Source organism: Protomyctophum parallelum (genome assembly GCF_964188405.1).
Source record: "Protomyctophum parallelum genome assembly, chromosome: 23".
Lineage (NCBI taxonomy): Eukaryota > Metazoa > Chordata > Actinopteri > Myctophiformes > Myctophidae > Protomyctophum > Protomyctophum parallelum.
Window position 1 is genome coordinate 34,355,998 of NC_139715.1, and position 22,134 is coordinate 34,378,131.

Here is a 22,134-nt window from a genome sequence, read left to right on the forward strand (position 1 = left end):
GTTCTGTGACTAAGGATCCTGAGTTCTGTGGGGTGCTTATTGCTGCTGGTGTTGTTCAGTTTCACACCACCCAACCATGCACTATACATAGCGATTCTCATCATTTCAATAGGCTTACATATTAAATCCTAAACATACTATTTCACATGAACAATGTTAGTGAAACTAAGATATGGGGATAATATTATACATTGCAATTGAAATCGCATCGCGTTTTCATTATAATACTGCAGTGTTGGGTTGAACACACCGTCACAGCCTCGCTCTGCAATTGGCTAAATGTTTAAATCCCCTCCGACGTCCCGAGTAGTAAACAGTAGTGGATATAAACAGCATTCAGCCACAGGGGGGGAAAGGGGGAGTGTGCTGTTGCAGGAGAACACCTCAGCATCATAATATAGGGAAAGATACAGGGGGAAAAGGCCAAAAGAATACATTTATATATATTTTAAATTATGGCTGAAAACTTGTCTATATCACCTTTAACATAACTATAACTAAATGCATATGAAATTAAATAAAAGGGTTATTTTCAGGATTGCAATGCAAAAATGGCAAGAAATAATTCAGGATTTCAATTAAAATAATAGCAAATATAGCTGATCTATACAAGCTCAAAACGTGTCACGCTTTGAGCTTGTAGATCGGCTATTTTTGTTACGACAGTATGCAATGTGGCCCCTCTGGAGTGAGTGTGGAAATATAGTGGCCCTCTCCATCGTCAAAGTTGCCCAGCCCAGCTGGGGCCTGGGCTAAACTTATGTAACCTTTTTGAGGCCTAATAAAAGTTACAGGTATGGTATGTATTGAAGTGTGAGATTACCATAATGAAAATAATCCTTAATCATATTCAAGGGCTTTAGGCACCCAGAGAGTGTATTAAAGGGATAAATTAACATTGCTGATAAGGTACATCACGTGGTCTGAATGAAAACGGTTTCAAACTGCACACGGCTATATCTCAGGCTCTGACGTGACCTAGCATCTAGGCCAGCTTACTAGTGTTGCCAATTTAGTGGATTTGTTGCCATATTTAGCTTCTTTCCAGACCCCCCTAGCGACTGAATTAGTGAAAAGCTTCTGGCGAGAAATCTAGCTACTTTTTCTGGTGAATTGGGGACAAATCGTGTTGACAGGCGCCAGAGATAAAACCCTCATGTTTCTTAATTTTCCTTCTCAGCCTCAAATCCGCTAAGTTGGCTAAACTAAAAGTGGTCGGCGCGTCTGGCTCAGTGACTTCCTGGGCTCGGTTATGTGCACAGACCGCCACAGTGCTTCCTCCTTTCTTGCTCTGTCACCACAGTGCTTCCTCCTTTCTTGCTGGAAGCATTGGCAGCTCACTTTAGTCTGCTAGTAAAAAAAAAAATACACACTCAAATGCATAAAGTATTAACCTTCTAATTCCTGTATGGATCGGAACAAAATAGCATTCTAAACGTTTAAACGTTCAGACTCTCGTTCAGACTCTCTGTGTGTGTGTGTGTGTGTGTGTGTGTGTGTGTGTGTGTGTGTGTGTGTGTGTGTGTGTGTGTGTGTGTGTGTGTGTGCGTGTGTGCGTGTGTGCGTGTGTGCGTGTGCGTGTGCGTGTGCGTGTGCGTGTGCGTGTGCGTGTGCGTGTGCGTGTGCGTGTGCGTGTGCGTGTGCGTGTGCGTGTGCGTGTGCGTGTGCGTGTGCGTGTGCGTGTGCGTGTGCGCGTGCGCGTGTGCGCGTGTGCGCGCGTGCGCGCGTGTGTGTGTGTGTGTGTGTGTGTGCAGTGCATGTGCAGAGCTAGATGGCCGGGGCACGGGACTCGAGTGCGAAATTGCGATTATGCAACATTACCCTAAAACAAAAAAAACACGTCAACTCAATGTCATTGTATGATTTTCGAGCGATTCTTTTTTTTTTCACCCAGTATGAAGCTAAATGTGAAACCAAAACCTCTAGCATGAGTTGATAGCCACCAGGCAGTACCCAGAGCCCAGAGCCGCTCTGCCCCAGCCCAGAGCCGCTCTGCCCCAGCCCAGAGCCGCTCTGCCCCAGCCCAGAGCCGCTCTGCCCCAGCCCAGAGCCGCTCTGCCCCAGCCCAGATACAAGAGCAACTTCATGGGTCAAATTGTGCGTTCCCATGATTGCGTCATAATCGTCAAAGATGCTCATTTTAATAGCCTTAAAGGACCACTTCACCACTTTTCAACGTATCTTCATATAATATAGGTCCTCACTAATAATCATGAATGATAAAATGGCACAATTATTTTCTACTCTAGTCTGTGTCTCATAGGAGGGCTGTGGGCAGTTTAGAAACCGTCTTCCAGTGACATCATCATTAGGCCGATTATTTTTTTAAACAAGATACTTTTTACAAAAATATTTATATTTTCATTATCGTGAGAACGATGGCTTCCATTTTCGCATTGAAACTTTTCAGGACTAGAAAGCCTGCAGTTTCTATCGATGATGTCACTGGAAGACGCATCACATGTACATGTTTTTTTCCTTCTCCAGTGACATAAGTCCGCCTCCTCCACATGTGGCACAAAAACACTGCTTGAAACCCGATACTGTGCAAGCCCCCCCCCCCCCCCCCCCCCCATCCACTAGCTGCCAGGGCTGAGTCTCACACACATGCACACACTAATTTTCGCTGAATAAATAGAGCTTCAGAATGATAAAGTAGCCTATTATTATATCTAGCCTACATATGTGAAAGTGAAAGGACCACAACAAGCCACTGGCTTTATTGCGTTGTGTGATTAAGCATAATAAAAGTAGGATATGTAAATTAGGCCGGCTATATTGTGCGCACCTCAAAAGCTATAGTTAATTTATCTCTGTGCATGCCTGAATGCACAGACTGCTATGAATGACGGTGACAAAAATGTATTTATTTATATGTGGACTGAACTGAATATGTAAGTCAGAGAGACTAAACCTAATTCCTGTTATAGTGTCCGTTATTTGCAAAGACCGTCGGAGGAGGGGGGGGGTGATTTATACGTGTGCGCATCCTAGCGCTTATTCACTATTTCAGGAATAAATAGCCTTGCCTTGCACATGTTACCAATACATGCACATTGGCCTCGGTTACATGCACAAAATGATGAATTGTCTATTCTGTAGAAACTGTACGGCTCTGTTCGGAGTTCCAGTGATCCAGCTGTGTGACACTGTATTGTTCCACCACTTTTGCTTTGGCAATGTAAACGTATGTTTTCCCATGCCAATAAAGCCCTTTGAATTGAATTGAATTGATACACGTCATTAGTGATCGCGGAATGTGCCGTCGCTTTGAAATGACAGCGTAGTGCATTCTGATTCTAGAGGAAAAATCGACCACCACTCTGTCCTCGCATCGAATCCTCTCCTCCTCCTCTCCTCCTCGCTGGGGGCGAAGCCGAGGAGCGAGTGGAGGACGCGAGGGGAGTGAGCGAGTGTGAAAGTTGCTGTTGTTGTATTGGAATTTACCTCTAGTCAACCTTGACTCGGCCCCGCCCCCAGCCTGGTGTGAGCCACTGTTAGCTTCCTAACTTATGTATATGATTCATGATGACTATGTATGTATGTATGTACTGTATGTATGATGTATTACCATGCCGTTGTTCTTGCTTACTGTAAATCGCTCTGGATTAAGAGCGTCTGATAAAAGCCTACATTGTAAATTGTAATGGCATTCAATGTTTGTGTTTACACAATGTTTGTGTTTACACAATGTTTGTGTTTACACAAACCCTCAAAGCTGGACACATAGGAGGGGCCAGCGCCCCTCAAAACAACAGAAAGGCCTCCTCAGTTGTTTGTGTGTCTCATCTAATCTGTTCTCTTCTATTTATCTCCAGCGTAAAGCTCCACGCAGAGCTAAAGGTGAGCTGATAATGTTTTATAAACTGATAATGTTTTATAAACTGATTATTGACTATGAATAGATGTCTTATAAACTGATTATTGACTCTATGAATAGATGTCTTATAAACTGATTATTGACTATTAGGGATGTGCCGATGAGACATTTTGGGCGATATCGACATCCGATATAATTCATTGCAGTTATGGCCGATATAACCGATATTACCGATGTCGATAGGATCTCATTCTGTATTGAAAAATTATAATAATTTTGTCCATTCTGAAAAATACATGTAACAGGGTGTCTGCACTGCAGGCTTAGGGAAGTCAGATTTAACTTTAAAACCTTTTATATTTAATAGTGTGAGCTTGTAGATCTGTTCAAGCTCTTACTTTGGACTTTTGTCTTTTCTGACATCAGACCAGCATGGAGCTACAGCCGCTGACATACCAATGTCAAGTGCAAGGTCTACAGGAGCAGCTGAAGGTGAGCTGACTGTGTGTGTGTGTGTGTGTGTGTGTGTGTGTGTGTGTGTGTGTGTGTGTGTGTGTGTGTGTGTGTGTGTGTGTGTGTGTGTGTGTGTGTGTGTGTGTGTGTGTGTGTTTTCGTAGCTTCAACATTCGGATGAATACGATATTAATACGCATCACCTTTACACTGGCGTATTTCTCCTTTGTGAATGAGGACCAGTGAGTTTGTCCATTGAGGTGGAGTTTACACAACATTTAGACTCAGCGTTTACGCTGATATAATGATGTGACGCTAGCGGAAAGGCATTTACGTGGATTTCCCACATTAATTTGGAATTCATGGAAATGGCCGTGAACTTGACGTTCACGTAGGTTGGTCGGAAACTCCGCCAAATCCTACGACCTCTTTAGGTGGCGGAGAAATCTACGCAAGCATACACTTAGATTTATTCAGAAGGCTTTAGTCTTCATGCCGAATCAATAAATTGTTCCCAAATCTCAGATAAAATATGTAGGCATGTGTCCCCAACATATTGGTCGATCAGCACATAAAAAAATGATAGCCATAGCCTATATATATATATGAATGAATGAATGAATGAATGAATGAATGAATGAATGAATGAAATGTTTATTTCCGTGTCATGCCACTTTGGCCCATCCCATATGGGATTATATGACACATTTCACAGAATACACTGAATACAACTGACACTTCCTGTTCATACATATTTGTAAATTATTAGAACAAACAAACAAAGAAAATAAAATAAAACGAAAACAATCATAACGAGGCCATTTTACATGTAAATGGCCTTCCTCCTCATTGACCAGGCCTTCTCAAGGGTAACAAGAAGTCTCGCCACATTTACCCTTTTTGGCGAGTTATCTTGAGGACTCGCCGAAACGTGACGAAAACTCGCCGAAACGTGACGAAAACTCGCCGAAACGTGACGAAAACTCGCCGCGGGGGCGACGCTTCTTCACATTCTAGCGAGTTTTCGTCGTTTCGGGGCACTTTTAGCAGCTGCAGCTGCAAGTTTCTGAATGTTCTCAGAGTCCGCAGGCTGATCTACAAGCTCACAACGTGAGCTCATTCTGGCGAGTTTCCTTCACGTTTCGGGGCACTTTCAGCAGCTGCAGCTGCAAGTTTCTGAATGTCTATAATAGCCTACACTTTAACAAAATATCATGTCTGTCTGACTCTGATGAGAATGTACTGCGCTGCCGAGAGAGAGTCGCTGTAAGCGGTCCAGCCAGGGCTACAAAAGTGGCAAGACCTGTCACTCATTAGTAGGCTAATCACTCTGTGTGATTGACCTGTCACTCATTAGTAGGCTAATCACTCTGTGTGATTGACCTGTCACTCATTAGTAGGCTAATCACTCTGTGTGATTGACCTGTCACTCATTAGTAGGCTAATCACTCTGTGTGATTGACCTGTCACTCATTAGTAGGCTAATCACTCTGTGTGATTGCATATGTGTGGACTTCCTTTTCTCCACAACGGACTGTTTCGATTCTAAACCCCTTCTTGTTGCTTTTCCCTGTGTGCGATCACTCAGCAATAAGGTGATTATTAGTGAAACAGAACACAAAGATTAGTAGTAGCCTATTTATTTATTTAACACGCAGCACCTCTCTCTCTACGTCTCTCTCTCTCTCTACGTCTCTCTCTCTCTCTCTCTCTCTCTCTCTCTCTACGTCTCTCTCTCTCTCTCTCTCTCTCTCTCTCTCTCTCTCTCTCTCTCTCTCTCTCGTGTGTGTGCACTGCTGCATTAGCTGCTCAATGTCACAGACACAGACGCGATCAATAATATATAGCATAAATAACAGGCAAAATATAACACTTTCCCTCTATCTGTGACTGTGATCATCTCCTCACACACATAACTCCTCTCTCTATCTGTGACTGTGATCATCTCCTCACACACATAACTCCTCTCTATCTGTGACTGTGGTCATCTCCTCACACACATAACTCCTCTCTCTATCTGTGACTGTGATCATCTCCTCACACACATAACTCCTCTCTCTATCTGTGACTGTGATCATCTCCTCACACACATAACTCCTCTCTCTATCTGTGACTGTGGTCATCTCCTCACACACATAACTCCTCTCTCTATCTGTGACTGTGATCATCTCCTCACACACATAACTCCTCTCTCTATCTGTGACTGTGGTCATCTCCTCACACACATAACTCCTCTCTCTATCTGTGACTGTGATCATCTCCTCACACACATAACTCCTCTCTCTATCTGTGACTGTGGTCATCTCCTCACACACATAACTCCTCTCTCTATCTGTGACTGTGATCATCTCCTCACACACATAACTCCTCTCTCTATCTGTGACTGTGATCATCTCCTCACACACATAACTCCTCTCTCTATCTGTGACTGTGATCATCTCCTCACACACATAACTCCTCTCTCTCTCTGTGACTGTGATCATCTCCTCACACACATAACTCCTCTCTCTATCTGTGACTGTGATCATCTCCTCACACACATAACTCCTCTCTCTATCTGTGACTGTGGTCATCTCCTCACACACATAACTCCTCTCTCTATCTGTGACTGTGATCATCTCCTCACACACATAACTCCTCTCTCTATCTGTGACTGTGGTCATCTCCTCACACACATAACTCCTCTCTCTATCTGTGACTGTGGTCATCTCCTCACACACATAACTCCTCTCTCTATCTGTGACTGTGATCATCTCCTCACACACATAACTCCTCTCTCTATCTGTGACTGTGATCATCTCCTCACACACATAACTCCTCTCTCTATCTGTGACTGTGATCATCTCCTCACACACATAACTCCTCTCTCTATCTGTGACTGTGGTCATCTCCTCACACACATAACTCCTCTCTCTATCTGTGACTGTGATCATCTCCTCACACACATAACTCCTCTCTCTATCTGTGACTGTGATCATCTCCTCACACACATAACTCCTCTCTCTATCTGTGACTGTGGTCATCTCCTCACACACATAACTCCTCTCTCTATCTGTGACTGTGATCATCTCCTCACACACATAACTCCTCTCTCTATCTGTGACTGTGATCATCTCCTCACACACATAACTCCTCTCTCTATCTGTGACTGTGGTCATCTCCTCACACACATAACTCCTCTCTCTATCTGTGACTGTGATCATCTCCTCACACACATAACTCCTCTCTCTATCTGTGACTGTGACCATCTCCTCACACACATAACTCCTCTCTCTATCTGTGACTGTGACCATCTCCTCACACACATAACTCCTCTCTCTATCTGTGACTGTGATCATCTCCTCACACACATAACTCCTCTCTCTATCTGTGACTGTGATCATCTCCCTCACACACATAACTCCTCTCTCTATCTGTGACTGTGATCATCTCCTCACACACATAACTCCTCTTCTATCTGTGACTGTGGTCATCTCCTCACACACATAACTCCTCTCTCTATCTGTGACTGTGATCATCTCCTCACACACATAACTCCTCTCTATCTGTGACTGTGGTCATCTCCTCACACACATAACTCCTCTCTCTATCTGTGACTGTGGTCATCTCCTCACACACATAACTCCTCTCTCTATCTGTGACTGTGATCATCTCCTCACACACATAACTCCTCTCTCTATCTGTGACTGTGATCATCTCCTCACACACATAACTCCTCACTCTATCTGTGACTGTGATCATCTCCTCACACACATAACTCCTCTCTCTATCTGTGACTGTGGTCATCTCCTCACACACATAACTCCTCTCTCTATCTGTGACTGTGATCATCTCCTCACACACATAAACTCCTCTCTATCTGTGACTGTGTCATCTCCTCACACACATAACTCCTCTCTCTATCTGTGACTGTGATCATCTCCTCACACACCATAACTCCTCTCTCTATCTGTGACTGTGGTCATCTCCTCACACACATAACCTCCTCTCTCTATCTGTGACTGTGACCATCTCCTCACACACATAACTCCTCTCTCGTTCTGCACGCCTGCTCAAATTAGCAGCAACTGTTTGCGTAAATGAGGGGGGGGTCATGTTGGGTGAGGCCCCGGCCCTGCTGTCTCACCCCCCGGCCCGCCCTGCTGTCTCACCCCCCGGCCCGGCCCTGCTGTCTCACCCCCCGGCCCGGCCCTGCTGTCTCACCCCCGGCCCGGCCCAATGTCACAACGTGTCCGGACGCGACGCGTTGTGAGCTTGTATATCAGCTATTTTCAGCACGGAACACATTGTACGGCGAAGAATAAAGATGTCTTTTGATGGCCGTTCGTGGCGATATTATGGACACGTACCTCCTCGACGCGATAATAACCAAATAAGCTATTGGAAGCTATTTTTCGTGGCACATTATTTTTCGTTAGGAAACATTCTGGAGGTCTGTGGTCCATTATGTCTCTCAGATTACATCAGGTCCAGTTCCTCTTTGTCCTAAATTATGTATACTCAGTATTTATCCATTAAATTGCACACTAATAGTAATGAAAAAATAATGACCGACCTTTGCCTGTTACAGGCCAGACGCTCAATTGCGCTATGTTGGAAGAATGTCAATGCCCTACGATCGGCTTTTGGCTGAGGAACTTAACAACCAGTTTGGCACATGAAAAACTAACATATGTAATTAGGAAGAAACCTGCGGTATTCTATAAGATATGGGAGAAGTTCTTGACAGTGTCTGTCAGCGTGCATGATCATCATGCAGTAGCTAGATGCGCGCTCCAGTGGCGAGATTACTTCTCCTTTTGGCGAAACCACTTCACTTTCCGGGTCGAGTTCTCAGAGAGAACTCGACCCGGAAAGTGAAGAAGATTCACCAAAGGGAAGTAATCTCGCCAAGCTGAAGAAGACTCGGCGGGTCGAGTCCTCTCGTATTCTTCTCAAGGAATGAGGCAAATTAAAAAGTGTACTTTTGAAACAGGCACTTCAGTCTCTCGAAGTCCTCCAGCCATACAAATTCATGGTTTGGGTCTATCTTGTTAAAAAGTCTCTCCCTAATGGAGTTGTAGAATGGACAGTAAAAAACTAAATGCATTTCATTTTCGATTTGCTTTAGATCACACAGATTACATAGTCTATCCTCCTCCACCGTGCCTACATATCTACCTGTCTCAATATGCAGACCAAGTATATCTACCTGTCTCAATATGCAGACCAAGTATATCTACCTGTCCCAATATGCAGACCAAGTATATCTACCTGTCTCAATATGCAGACCAAGTATATGCCAGCTCTAATTTGGGCACACAAGGATCGTTTTTTCTTTGACATATTATACTGTACATATAGTTTTCTGTCTCGTAGACCTGTTTTATCTCACAGTATGTGCGGAGCTTTGTTTACACCATATGTCCAGCGCCCATCTATCCTTTACACGCTGAAAAATAATTGAATTACCTTAACCTCTACTTGTTGTTTACTATAATAGTGGTCCTCATAACCAGCTCTCATAAGAATATCGTACATGTCCGTAGCCCATGCGCCCCTGATCGAAATATCCCACGCAAGAATCTTTCTTACAATTCTGTTAGAGTTCAACCCCAGTATTCTGTTCCACAGACACTCCACCGTACCTCATTGGGTTCCCACCCCGTATCCACAGACGTACCATGTGCACACCCCACCGTACCTCATTGGGTTCCCACCCCGTATCCACAGACGTACCATGTGCACACCCCACCGTACCTCATTGGGTTCCCACCCCGTATCCACAGACGTACCATGTGCACACCCCACCGTACCTCATTGGGTTCCCACCCCGTATCCACAGACGTACCATGTGCACACCCCACCGTACCTCATTGGGTTCCCACCCCGTATCCCCCGAGATAGCCACGGTTGGCGTGAATTTGTGCACCGCCAGGAAGTATCGCATTGCTCTATTATGCACGGTCTCACTTTTAGGGTATTGTTTAAATCCCCACACTACATAATCCACTGGACATACACAAGCCTGGTGTACTTTGGAGTAGGTAGAGAACCCATATCCCTCAGGTTCTTGGTTTTAGCTATGACCCCCCCTAGTGCTCTATTTGCTGATTCCGTCAATACAGTTGTTCCTTTTGTGAAATGCATATATGCTCATCTAAATAAAAGCCCAGGTATTTATAGCATTGTGTATAATTTAACTTTGAGGCTCCAAAATGGAATTGAAAGTCACTAGTGTGCATGGCTGGAGTTTTAAAATGCATGATTATATATATATATATATATATATATATATAAGCTGAGTGCACTTGTATGCCTAAATGCATGCATTAGGATATTTCTATCATGCGCGATTGGGGCTGCTCACTCGGCAGCCTTCTACTCGAAGTGCAACGGTTGTGAGCTTGTAGATCGGCTCTCGCGGACTCGCGCTGCATGTTAAAAAACAAACTCACAATTATAATAGGAACATAGGCTTATCTGCATTCTGCACTGTACGAATCCAACATTGTTTAGTGTAGTAATGCCTGCAGTATTGATTGATTGATTGAAATATTTATTAACAGTTTGTAGAATTTACAGTACATTTTAAGCACAGACTCAATACAAAGACTGTTAACTGTGAGTGGACGACCCAATTAAGCATTACACTTGTTTACAACAGGGTCCACATTGTTCAATTCATCAAAACATTTAGAGACATACAAATAGACATTTCTATGTAGCTAAAGAACAGAACAGGAATTCATCATATAGGAAGCAAAAAAGGGAAAATAGTAGGCGGCGGGCCTATTGAAATTGTTTTGTTACGTCGGTTACTGTCGGTGTGTGTGTGTGGGGGGGGGGGGGGGGGGGGGGGGGGCAGACAGCAGCGTGCTGCCGATCCGATTCACATTGGAAAATGAATAGGGCTAATTAGCCCTATATAAAAAATAGAAGACCACATTAGCCTAATGAATGGCATCAAGTGTTTGAAAGTCGGCCAGTCATATCATATTTTTAAGCCAGCTCACCTCCACTCGCGCTTGTTCACAAACATGTCAGACTTTATAATAATGTATATTGATATTGATCAATGTATGGGCTACTGTTCTTTATCGCGCAAACAGTGTCGAGGGCCCATGCAGCCCCACTCTCTCTCTCTCTCTCTCTCTCTCTCTCTCTCTCTCTCTCTCTCTCTCTAGCTCTCTCTCAAAAGACGACTTTTGCATTGAACTATATCCGATATTTTAAATATCGGATATGTTTTATACCTCTGCAAAGGTGTGATCAGCACATATAAAATATATAAAAGCCGAGTGCACTTGTATGCCTAAATGCATGCATTATAGGCAAGTTAGCCTATAGTCCAATACAGAAACTGCCCCTGCAAGCCCAACAACTTTTTAATTATTTATTAGGATATTTCTAGCATGCTCACTCTCAGAAGCCTCTCTCAAAATCAAAAATAAATCAAAAATGTGCCGCTAATCAGGACCAGCTTGTTCTAAGTGATCAATGGCACTATATAAGAACCCCGGGGAGCAGCGTCAAACCGGTGTGAAGAGAAGAAGAAGTCAGAAGATATACAGAATACAAAGAGAATACAATGGCTGATTTATTGCTGCTAGACTATTTGGCGAACCGCGCAATGAGGAGAGAAAGAGTCTTCAGGGACCGGGCCAATTTCTTTGAGGAGGACGACGAGTGGCTACGGTGCCGGTTCCGTTTGCCAAGGCACTGCTTGGTGGAGTTCTGCGACGCGCTGGAGCCAGAGCTCACCAAACAAACAAACAGGTTCGAATTAAAATGTTTAGAAAAATGGTTTCAATTGGATTATTTTTTGCCCAGATTCAGACCATGCCTGCAGCATTTATTTGTTTACAATGCATATAAAATAAATGAAGCCTGTTACCATTATTAATTATTATTATTATTATTATTATAGGTCACATCCCAGGAGACGCATGGCTCATTGGTGAGTGTTTTTCCAATTGTATATAATTATATTTAGTGCCATTCCCCCTCACTTGGCTCATGGAAATTAAATTGACAGGATTGTAGGCCTATATATATGGCTAACCATCTATCTCATTCTCTATACCAGGTGATAAAGGATATGCCGTGGCAACATGGCGGCTGACGCCACTGTTCACGCCCGGCACCCAACAAGAACGGGCATACAACGACAGCCATGTCAGAACCCGCTCCGTCGTGGAGCGCGCATACAACGACAGCCATGTCAGAACCCGCTCCGTCGTGGAGCGCGCATACAACGACAGCCATGTCAGAACCCGCTCCGTCGTGGAGCGCGCCATCGGGAGGCTCAAAGCCCGTTGGCTCCACTCCAGTATTTCTTGACAGGAGTTTTTGTGTATGATGTAATTGCATCCTGAGAAGGCATGGAAAAACACATTATTTTAGTCGGTAATTCCCGTAATGTCGGTAATTCCCCCTTTCCTGTCAACCCAAGATGCGCTTCATTGACAACTTGGTAGGAACGTCACCGTCAAAAATAAAAGAGTTATCTAGGCCAGTTGGTATCCAGTGTAAGGACTTGTGTTGATTGACACAGCCAACAACAGAGCAGATTGATTTTTCTCTAGAAGCCATTATTACTGAAACAAACAAAGTCGCGGTCAGAATGAGGAAGAAGAGAGGAGAGGAACGAGGGGGAGGAGAGGAGAGGGGCGGGGAAGAGAGGAGCAGGGAGCAGAGTGGAGGGGGCGGAGCTTTAGCAGGGATCTACGTATATTCCTGCCGTCCAACCCGATGAGAGATTTTTGCATAATTATTCACAAAAGTCCAGACAGCAGAGAATACACTGAATGTTCAAACTTCGGGTTTTTTTGGTGAAATTGATGTCAAGAAAAGCCAAAAAAGCAAAAAAATCTACAAAAATGTCACAATCCTTTTAAGGCATGCTATAACAGAACAGGTTTTGTTCAGTCTAATTATTTGTTCCCATCTATATACTGTAGGTTTGCAAGATCACGCTGGCCTGCTGCGTGCTGCACAATATATATATATATATATATATATCTCGCAGAACGGCATGGTGTGCCCCTTCCAGAGGGAGCACCTGCACTGCCCCCACCTGCAGACATGCCGGTGGACCCACCCATTGGCCCACCCATTGGTCCACCTGCAGACATGCCGGTGGACCCACCCATTGGTCCACCTGCAGACATGCCGGTGGACCCACCCATTGACCCACCCATTGGCCCACCCATTGGCCCACCCATTGGCCCACCCATTGACCCACCCATTGACCCACCCATTGACCCACCCATTGGCCCACCCATTGGCCCACCCATTGACCCACCCATTGACCCACCCATTGACCCACCCATTGACCCACCCATTGGCCCACCCATTGGCCCACCCATTGGCCCACCCATTGGCCCACCCATTGGCCCACCCATTGGTCCACCCATTGGCCCACCCATTGGCCCACCCATTGGCCCACCCATTGGCCCACCCATTGGCCCACCCATTGGCCCACCCATTGGCCCACCCATTGGCCCACCCATTGGCCCACCCATTGGCCCACCCATTGGCCCACCCATTGGCCCACCCATTGGCCCACCCATTGGCCCACCCATTGGCCCACCCATTGGCCCACCCATTGGCCCACCCATTGGCCCACCCATTGGCCCACCCATTGGCCCACCCATTGGCCCACCCATTGGCCCACCCATTGGCCCACCCATTGGCCCACCCATTGGCCCACCCATTGGTCCACCCATTGGCGCAGAGGCCTCTGGAGCGCCTCCTCCCGTGAGGACTCCGACGCCACGGAAGCAGCATCATCAGCTATATATATATATATATATATATATATATATATATATATATATATATATATATATATATATATATATATATATATATAAAAAAGATCATCATTTGATGTGCCTTTTCCCCCAATAAATATTATTTACAATGATTTATTCCTTGTTTAATAACATCGTATATTAATCTTCATTTAGTCAATCTACATTTCTATGGTGCTATGCTGCTTGAATAGAGTGTGTATAGTCTGTGTTGTGCTCAATATCGAAGAAGAAGCAGGACAGTTCAAGTCTATAATGTGTTGATTAAATGCAAGCCTATAGTTTAATTACCATCACTTTGGCCATCCCCCCCGCACAACGCCACCTCTCCTATAAGATAATTGTGTATTGTTTAATGGCAGGCCTATAGAAAATAAATAACAAGCATGCACAAATGTAACTGTATATGGATATAAAAAAGTAGACTGGTACCAATTATGGCTTTGATCCTTTCGTCCATGGGCGACGGTGGTGGTGCGTCGCCCGGACCCCCCCCCCCCCCCCCCCCGTAGCACCCATGGATTGGACCCCCCCCCCCCCGGTAGCACCCATGGATTGGACCCCCCCCCCCCCGGTAGCACCCATGGATTGGACCCCCCCCCCCCTGGTAGCACCCATGGATTGGACCCCCCCCCCCCGGTAGCACCCATGGATTGGACCCCCCCCCCCCCTGGTAGCACCCATGGATTGGACCCCCCCCCCCCTGGTAGCACCCATGGATTGGACCCCCCCCCCCCCCGGTAGCACCCATGGATTGGACCCCCCCCCCCCCCCCGGTAGCACCCATGGATTGGACCCCCCCCCCCTGGTAGCACCCATGGATTGGACCCCCCCCCCCCCCCCCCGGTAGCACCCATGGATTGGACCCCCCCCCCCCCCGTAGCACCCATGGATTGGACCCCCCCCCCCCCGGTAGCACCCATGGATTGGACCCCCCCCCCCGGTAGCACCCATGGATTGGACCCCCCCCCCCCCCCCTGGTAGCACCCATGGATTGGACCCCCCCCCCCCCCGGTAGCACCCATGGATTGGACCCCCCCCCCCCCCCGGTAGCACCCATGGATTGGACCCCCCCCCCCCCGGTAGCACCCATGGATTGGACCCCCCCCCCCCGGTAGCACCCATGGATTGGACCCCCCCCCCCCCCCCCCGGTAGCACCCATGGATTGGACCCCCCCCCCCCCCCCCTGGTAGCACCCATGGATTGGACCCCCCCCCCCCCCGGTAGCACCCATGGATTGGACCCCCCCCCCCCTGGTAGCACCCATGGATTGGACCCCCCCCCCCCCCCGGTAGCACCCATGGATTGGACCCCCCCCCCCGGTAGCACCCATGGATTGGACCCCCCCCCCCCCTGGTAGCACCCATGGATTGGCGCTGCCTGGTCAGCCTTTTCTTCACATCTAGTTTAAGATCACTCCATTTATTTTTCACCTCCGTCAATGTCCTTTATTGAATAATAAACATTGTCGGTTTGCAAATAAGCCTAGTAGGCCTACGATAATACAATGGTGCAGAAATTATATACATAAAAGCCCTATAAAGGGCTTGTTTGTGGTCCATGCGTGTATCAAATTAATATAAGGGGCTAGGCCTATATTCATATTTCATACCTCGCCACAATCACAATCACTTCATTTGTGCGGATCGCCGAGTGTATCCTTTCCGCATTTTTCCCAAGCGATTGGCCTGGTGTCGCCTGGTTAGATGGAACATCCACGTCCATTCTACACCATATAAGGCAACAGGAAATATCGAAATACGTCATCATAGCCTGCAGGATTCCCAAGCTTTAAATTATATACAACAGTGAACAAATGGATTTGTTCTGATCATGGACACGTAGGCATATAGCTATAGATTAAATATAGCTATTTAAAATGTCAACCATTTAAATACGGCGGGTAGCCTATATCCTCTTTGTCAGATCCTCTTTGTCAGTAAGTGCAGGTTCATTTCATGATGTCGTCATATTAAAATGATTTGAGGGACATTTGGCACCAAACATTGATCTCATGATGAGATCAATGTAGTAGCCTACAGCCTACACAGCTACAGTTGCCCATATTATAATGAATTAAGGTGAGCTGGCTTAAAACTATGACTGGCCGAATTGCACGCGCTGATGCCATAATGTGGACTGCTGTCTGTCTGTCAGACCGGCATGTCTGTGAACCACAGAATGCATTAGAGCTAAAAGCCAGTCGGGCCGGGCCGTGTTCTGTCCGGGCCGGGCTTGCTGCGCCGTTATATAAATTTTTCCAATGTGTATTTCACCCAGATTGGACTCGGTTCAGCGGCAGCATGCTGCCCCACACACACACACACACACACACACACACACACACACACACACACACACACCGACAGTCAGACTGACTCAAAGGAGCTCCATAACGAAACAATTCAAATAGGCCTACTGCAGACATTGCTACACTAAACAACGTTGGATTCGTACAGTGCAGAATGCAGATAAGTGTATATGTTCTTATTATAATTGTGAGTTTGTTTTTTAACATGCAGCGTGAGTCCGCGAGAGCCGATCTACAAGCTCACAACGCATTGCTGCTGAGAGTGAAGCGCAATCGTGCATGCTAGAAATATCCTAATAAATAAATAAAAAGGTGTCTCGGGGGCAGTTTCTGTTTCTGGCACTTGCCTCTAGAATGCATGCATATAGGCATACACAAGTGATACTTGGCTTTTATATAGGCTATATCATTTTTTTATGTGCTGACCAATGTTGGGGACACATGCCTACATATTTTATCTGAGATTTGGGAACCTTTTATTGATTCAGCATGAAGACTAAAGCCTTCTACGCAAGCGTATGGCCTTTGTTGTGAATGAGGACCAGTGAGTTCTGTCCAATGAGGTGGAGTTTACACTCCCTCCAATGAGAAAAGGTTACATTTCTTCTTTGTTCAACAGCTGTGCCTCATCCAGAGAAGACCATGGCTTCCTCTCACGGAGATCCTTTACAGGTTGGTTTACTGGCAAATAGCAGCTCAAAATAAGGTGTATTTGTTACAATTAATTTGCATATTGTAAAATATAATATTAATATTAATAATAATACCTGCTACTCTGCATTTTTATAGGGCTCGTCTGTGAAGATATTGAAGGCCAACAAGTTGAAACTGATCGAGTGGCTCAGATCAGATCGCCACATTCTACAGCATGCTGATTGTGAGGGAATTATTGATGCAGGAGTTTATTTAAGACTGAAGAGTATAGTGCAGCCAGAAGATCTTTGTATTGAGCTTATTGATGCAGTGATTAGTAGAGGAGAGGGAACTTCATCTCAGTTCCTTACAATACTCCAAAAACCAGAGGTTCTCGACATCTATCCACAACTCAAGGAATGGAATCATTCTGTTGTTTTGCCAGGTAAGAAAGTAAAGAAAAGGCGCTTAATTGTATTTGTTGTGCCAGGTGGATGTAACGTCTACTTTGTTTGAAAGCATGAAAAGTTCTTAATCTTAATGTCTAATGTAACACACACACACACACACACACACACACGGAGACGGACCCAATATGATGATGTGTCTCCACTCTGACCAATCACTGTCTCACATCTCAGCTTTAGAAGAGAAGGCAAGACGAGAGAGAGCTGCCAAACTGAGAGGTAAGTTGTGTGTGTGTGTGTGTGTGTGTGTGTGTGTGTGTGTGTGTGTGTGTGTGTGTGTGTGTGTGTGTGTGTGTGTGTGTGTGTGTGTGTGTGTGTGTGTGTGTGTGTGTGTGTGTGTGTGTGTGTGTGTGTGTGTGTGTGTGTGTGTGTGTGTGTGTGTGTGTGTGTGTGTGTGTGTGTGTGTGTGTGTGTGTGTGCGCGTGCGTGCGTGCGTGCGTGCGTGTGCGTGCGTGCCTTACAGTTAGACACAGATATTTATTATAGTTGTGTTCATTCCCTGGGGCTGGACCACACATGGACATACAGTATGTCACATGACATCCTCAACTTGGACAGGAGCAGTTCCTATTGAGTGAAAGATTCTCTATTTATGAAAGAAATACAAATATTTAAGGTGTTTGTTTTTTTTTAGATATAGAGGGCAAGTATAGTGTTTTAAGGCATATTTGTCTGGCCAGGGATCCTTTTAAACAAAGAAAGATAAATCCCCTTTGGGATTAAACAAGTGAAAACGTTTACAATATGTCCAAAAAATTCTTTAAAGGCTTAGGGAAGTCGGATTACTTTAAAACCTTTTATATTTAATAGTGTGAGCTTGTAGATCTGTTCAAGCTCTTACTTTGGACTTTTGTCTTTTCTGACATCAGACCAGCATGGAGCTACAGCCGCTGACCCACCAATGTCAAGTGCAACGTCTACAGGAGCAGCTGAAGGTGAGCTGACTGTGTGTGTGTGTGTGTGTGTGTGTGTGTGTGGCCGGCCTTCTGGGAATCAGAAGGTCCATAGTTAATTCTGCCAGACTTAGAGTTTAACAACATTGTTAACAAACATGTTATTGAAAAGAAAGATTGAAATGGTAAATGTTATATTGTTTTGTAGAGCTTGATCTGGCAGATCTCTTTCTCCTGAAGCTGTTTAAGAATTGCTTTGTTCATTACAGATCTGTTGGTGAAAATAGCAGGCGGTTCCATTACTGGCTACTATGACAAGATGGAAGACACATATCTATGTGTAAAATTGGACAATGAGTCCAAGATGAAGTTTGTCGACGTCTGTGTCCCGATCTACAACATAAACACCAGCTTCACAAGCATGCACAGGTATCATGAGGTCAGACAGATGGAGATGAACAGGGCAGGACTGGACGAACCAATCCAACTCTGGGAATTGTATAATTCTGGAATAATGAAAGAGTAGTGCTCACTGTTGGTGTCGCAGGAATTGGAAAATCCTTCCTCTTACACAAATTCATTCACGACTGGACCATGGACCGTTTCCCCCGAGACCCCCATCTCGTGTTCCCATTGACGTTCCGCCAGTTAAATCTTCTCGAGGGAGAAAGCCTTTCTCTGGCGAAGCTACTTCACGAATGTGTCAAGGAAACCAGAGGGATTACGGAAGAAGCACTGAATGACATCTTCAGAATCGTGCAGGAGTCAAACAACTACAAAACATGTCCCTGCAAAGTCATGTTCATGATTGATGGGCTCGATGAAAACAGGCTTCCGTTGGATTTCGAGAAAGATTCCATCATCACGAATGTTGAGGAATCCCTGCCAGTCGAGGAGCTGATTGTAAACCTGATCAAGCGTGAACTGCTTCCCTCCGCTCGCATCTGGATCACCTCACGGCCTGCAGCAGTGGATAAGATCCCTGATCGACTGAACCTTGTTGACAGGATGACAGAAATAAGAGGGTTCATCACAGATGACCAGAAGAGGGAGTACTTCAAGAAGAGGTTCATGAAGATCTTCAATGATGAGGACAAGGCCAACTCGATGACCAGCTTAATCATCTCACACATCAAGAAATCAAAGATCCTCTCCACTATGTGTGAAATCCCAGTCTTCTGTTGGATCCTTGCTTTTGTTGTGCAGCACAGAAACATGGAAGACCAGCTCCCTGAGACCCTGGCTCAGATGTACTGTGAATTCCTGATGGCTATGATGAAGCAGATGGAGAAGAAGTATGGTAAATCAGGCAAGATGACGAAAAAGAGAAAAGAGAAGCTCATGAAGGCAGAAAAACGGTTCATTCTGAAGCTGGGCGAGTTGGCATTTAACCAACTGATCGAAGATCAGATCCTGTTCTACCAGAAAGACCTGGAAGCCTGTGGTCTTGATGTGAACAAGGCCGTGCTAGAGTCAGGCATGTGCACATCATTCTTCAGAGTAGACGGTGCTTCTTACCAGAAAACAGTCTACTGCTTTGTTCACCTGAGCATCCAGGAGTTCATGGCTGCAGTCTACCTGTTCCACTGTTTCACACAGAAGAAGAAGAAGGTACTGAAGACATTCCTGGGAGGAAAAAAAGAAATGACCCTGGATGGCTTCCTGCAGAGAGCCATGAAAAAAGCCCTGAAGAGTGAGAGTGGCCACCTGGACCTCTTTGCCCGCTTCCTTCATGGCCTCTCGCTGGAGTCCAACCAGAGTCTGTTAGGAGGCCTGCTGGGTAAGACAAAGAACAGTCCAAAAAGCATCCAGAGAGTCATCGACAACCTGAAGAAGATGAATGTCCGTGGCTGCTCTCCTGACAGATGCATCAACATCTTCCAATGTCTGATGGAGATGAACGACCCGTCAGTAAGTCAGGGGATCCAACAGTACCTGGAGTCAGAGAGCAGCTCAGGGAAGAAACTCTCTGAGACCCAGTGTTCAGCTCTCGCCTCCATGCTGCAGATGGCAGAGGAGGCTCTGGAAGAGTTGGACCTGGACAAATACAACACGGACCGGGCGGGGCGACAGAGACTCATCCCAGCTGTGGGGATCTTCAAAAAAGCAAGGTTAGTAACACACGTACACGCAGGCACACACGCAGGCACACAGAGGCAGGAACGCACGCACACCGATAGCCTAGCCGCTATAGCTTAGCAGGCTCTGCTGAGCTGGTAGCTGTCATGCTAATTTGAGCACAGCCAGAGAGCCTATTTCAACCAATCAGATTGTCTGGTCGGAACTATACCTGTTGTATGATTTGTTTAAATAATGTCAGATTATGTATTTATTGTGTATTTACAGACTTGTTGGATGTGAGCTCAGTGAGGCACACTTTGGAGTTGTGGCTTCAGCTCTCAGCTCCAATCCTTCACATTTAAAACATCTGGACGTGAGTTACAACTACCTGAGCCAGGAATCTGGATCTGCTTCACTGGATCTGCTGTGTGCTGGACTGAAGAGCCCTCACTGTTGTCTGGAGACTCTCAGGTCAGATTAATTTAGCAGAATGTAAATGTTATATGAATACAGTAGTGAGACCTTATTAGAAGAGTGTGAATATGATTGACAGCATGTTGAACTAGATAAAGTGCCCCTCGGGGCACAGGTCTCTACCAGGCCAGGTCAGGTTGTGGCCTCCTGGTGGCGCTATAATAGGCCAATGTGAAAAGGGTGACATTTCTTCTTATGCCTTTGATGGCAATTGGATGATTTGAGGCATTTTGTTCCAAAAATGTGTTTTGCTAAATTCCACCTGTTGGTGGCGCTATAACAGGCCAAGAGTGGGATATATTCCTCAGCCTAGTAGGAACGTATGTGAAAGATTTCACGTAAATTGCACGTTTCGTTGAAAACGGGCCAATCCTGCAAACTTTGAAAGTCAATGTTAGCCAATTAGGATGGAATATGAAATATCGGACACATTTGTCTTGAACACTTGACTATAGAGATAGTGTGTAACGATTTCTGGAAAGGTTCATCGTTGGCATCCAGGGAGTGTGTGCAAAATGTGGCATCGACCGGGTTAACGGTGCCGGAGATTAGCTGTATACAGACGGACACGCACGCACGCACCCACGCAATATTTGCATAATTTATGTTTCATACTTTCACCTAGAAACTTCAAAACTTCAAATCTTTGTATTTTCCTTGTTTATTTAATGGTTTTTACTATGAAAGGGTTAGGGTGCCCTGGCAGAACAGAAAACACTGCATTAATAAATGGCTATCTTCTCTACCCATAGGCATAATGTAATATATGCTTCTCTATCCAGGCATAATGTAATATCTAATGTTTGATTTTTTATCTAGATTGATGAACTGCTGGCTGTCGGAGAGATGCTGTGAAGTTCTGGCCTCAGCTCTACGTTCTCATCCCTCCATCTCCAAGAACTGGACCTGCGTTTCAACGTCCTAAACGGTCCAGCACTGCAGCAGTTCTCTGGACTGAAGGCTCTCCAGTGAGTAGAATAGTACTGTGTCCATGTTCACTGTTTCTATTAGAATGTTTCAATGGTTGGTAGGCAGGCTGGGGGTGAATATGAGTCAATGGTTGGTAGAGCGAGAGAGAGAGAGAGAGAGAGAGAGAGATAGAGAGAAATATTTTTATAGTTTCACAAGATATTATTACTCAAAATGTTAATAACACATCTGTTTACACCTTTATTTAACTCCTATTTATATTCAATATTTATTTCTACATACATTGTTTTATCT

At 45.4% G+C, this 22,134-nt stretch overlaps 1 long non-coding RNA gene across 1 annotated transcript in view; it reads right to left on the reverse strand.

Moving 5' to 3' along the window:
- Nucleotides 1-20,288: 20,288 nt before the first annotated feature.
- LOC310854254 overlaps nt 20,289-22,134 on the reverse strand; it is a 2,268-nt gene continuing 422 nt past the window's right edge. The window contains exon 3 of the long non-coding RNA XR_014568885.1: nt 20,289-20,412. This is a non-coding gene — a long non-coding RNA (uncharacterized lncRNA). The remainder of the gene's footprint in view (nt 20,413-22,134) is intronic.